The sequence below is a fragment of the Callithrix jacchus genome, chromosome 12 (assembly GCF_049354715.1).
Source record: "Callithrix jacchus isolate 240 chromosome 12, calJac240_pri, whole genome shotgun sequence".
Lineage (NCBI taxonomy): Eukaryota > Metazoa > Chordata > Mammalia > Primates > Cebidae > Callithrix > Callithrix jacchus.
The window spans coordinates 92,558,566-92,561,521 of record NC_133513.1 but is presented as its reverse complement, the minus strand read 5'-3'; the positions used below and the strand labels follow the sequence as shown (position 1 = coordinate 92,561,521).

The following is a 2,956-nucleotide window of genomic DNA, read 5'->3' as shown; positions in this document are numbered from 1 at the left end:
TTTTCTGATCCAGCATCCAATTCAAGATCACACATTGCATTTACTGTTCATATCTCTTTAATCTTCTTTCATCTAGATCAGGTTCTCAGCCTTCCCTTATCTTTCATGAAGTTGACTTTCTTTTCTTTTCTTTTTTTTTTTTTTTGAGATTACAGGCCAGTTGTTACGTAGAATGCCCTTCAGTTTGGTTTGTTTGATGCTGCCTCATAATTAGATTCAGGTTTTGGCAGGTGTACCATAGAAATGATATGAAGTCCTTTTCAAGGCATGTGAGGTCAGTGCATCTCTTCATTGGTATTATTAACTGTGATTAAATGGCTATGGTTGTGTTCACCAGATTAACTCACCATGGAGTTACAAATTTTCCCTTTGTAATCAATAAGTTATTTGCTTGGAGGTGCTCTGAATCTACATACATATCCTCTTCTTTTTTTTTTTTCACTGTATAGAAAAGTCTTCTGCCAGACATATTCTCTTCTTTATCAAACTTCTACCACTAGTTTTAGCATCCATTGATAATTCTTGTCTAGATCATGGTTGTACAATGATGATATTCTGACTCCATCATTTCTTCTATATTTATTAGTTGATATTCTACTATAAGAAACAGCTAACCCTTCTCCCTTATTTATTTATATTAGTATGAACTCATAGATTATTTTATTCTATGACTATTTTATAGTGATATTATAATTGTAATATTGTGGTATAATACCACTGTAATGGTAATAAAGAATTACCATTATTTATTATGATTTTCAAATAGTCCCAGATTTGGCCAATGGGGACCCCTTCTGATTCCTATGTTCTTTTCTCATATCTCCATTTTTTAGAAGACATTTCCTTGCTCTCTGGCACAACATGATATTCCAAGCTTATCTTGTACTTTCCCTCTCTCAGCCTGAGAATTAGCCATTTCTCCAAGGAGGCTTAGTTTATTTTTCAGTACAAAATGGTACTTAGAAACCAAGATCTGAGTGACAGGTGTGCTCAATGCTACTGTAATGTCTACTTTCTAAGCCCTTTAGCAGACAGAGTTAAGAAATATAGATATTTTATCTTAATTTATTTCTACATCTGTACACACACACACACACACACACATAAATTCATGAATTCATATAGATACCTCCAGTTCCAACTCAACACCACAAAATTCATTTTAGTCCTCCTTTTCTCCATATTTATAACTCTCCTCTCCAACAGCAAGAACTAGCTTCCAATATTCTCAGTACATATACTCATTTGCTCAACTCTACAGCACACAAAGGTATTTCAGAATTGCTAACCCATAACACTACAGAAAAAACTCCTTCTAACTAGAATTAAATATTTGTTGAACTTGTCTGTTTGGTTTTATCCTCCCTTTGGTGTGGTAATATTATTTATTTTAAATAGAGTTAGGTTCAGTTGTTTCCTTTTTTTTCTCATGTCAGACAGGTAATGTGCTGATGTCTCATGGTTTATGGGAGGCCCATCTCACATGTGTGTGAAAACCCGATCATCACGTTCATGAGCCATAAAAGGATGCATGTGTTTCAATTTGTAGTTCATTTTAAGTTTCTTCCCCCTTCTCATCCTTACTGACTTTTTATTTTTTAATCGAGCTTGTGGGTTTTGTGGATGGCCTTCATCGGGTCTATAAACCCCTGGAGTTTTATGCAAAGTATTGAATATGTCTGCATTTGGGGCAAGGAGAGAGAATCCATAACTTTCATAAGATTCTTAAAGTGGTCTTTAACCTCAACATTTGGAGAGCAAGAGAGAAGAGCAGGAGTCCAAGGACCCTCTAAGAGGCTTCCCACTAGTTGGGTAGGAAGTTCCACCAGATTGTGAGACTCTCAGAACAGACAGGATCTTCCTTCTTTATCTTATATCTCCACTGCTGAGCACACACATAAATGCAGAGGGAACAGAAACCAAAGGAAAATAAAAGAGAAACATGGGAGCAAATCTGTACCTTGAAGCAAATTCAGGATTGCCCTTTCTTTCTAAGCATTTCCCCACCAGTGACATCAGCTCAGACATCTTAGATTCTAGGCCTCCCAGGACATACCTAGAACCACACCAGCATGGGTGTGGGGACACAGCCTGGGCATCTGTCTATAGGTGTGGATAGAAAAATAAACTAGAAGAAAAACCCCTGTTCACTGCAGAGATACTGACCCAACGCTCTGACTTACTCCCTGCACATGTTTCTTTTGGCTGTAAGGCCCCTGCCAAATTGAAGAACAAGAGTACTTATACCTGAATAGAAAAGCCAAGCATCCTAAAGAATTAGTGTCCTGCAGGCACTAGCTGAAAGCTTTCCCTGGGTATAGTGGGAGGTAGGAACCCCTGCTACATCTAAAATAAGATGTTTCACTGAAGGGCGCACTGCTCCTTGGGGAGCTTCTGCTGCTAGACAAGGGCCTAGGAAGGCAAACAATAGGATGAGGGACTCCTGGTCAAGGGATAGTCTCCCCAGATTGCCTCCTTTAAACAGCATCTTCCACTAAGTGCAGGCGAAGACAGAAGATCCAGTCCCTGCCACAGGGCTGAAAGAACGTTTAGAAAATCATGTGTGAGCAAAAGTCAAATTATACGACACAAACTGAGCCCACATGAGTTGAGTGATCTGTAGGGTGGGGTAAATCAGAGGAAGCTCCCAGAGAAAGGAGCAGTATGAATTTTGAAGGGTTGAGCCTGAACAAAGGAGAGGTAAGACAAGGGCATTCCATCTGGCAGCAATGGCTCAAGGAAGAAGCAGAGGTATGGAGGGGAGGTGGCTTGACCCTGAGAGCACAAAAGGGAGGTTACTTCAAAGACCAAATTGGAGGGGGCCGAAGTCCTATGCCTGTAAGAGGTGTTGCTCTTCAGGAGGAACAATGTGGTAAAAATGGTGTTTGAAAAAGAGACCATGGCCGGGCATGATGGCTCACGCCTCTCATCCCAGCACTTTGGGAGGCTGAGGTGG

At 39.9% G+C, this 2,956-nt stretch overlaps 1 non-coding gene across 1 annotated transcript; it reads right to left on the bottom strand.

Annotated features, from left to right (window-relative positions):
* Window positions 1-1,430: 1,430 nt before the first annotated feature.
* Window positions 1,431-1,529, bottom strand: LOC118146599 (small nucleolar RNA U13). Its single transcript, XR_004732449.1, has one exon. It is a non-coding gene; the product is annotated as a small nucleolar RNA U13 (small nucleolar RNA).
* Window positions 1,530-2,956: the final 1,427 nt, after the last annotated feature.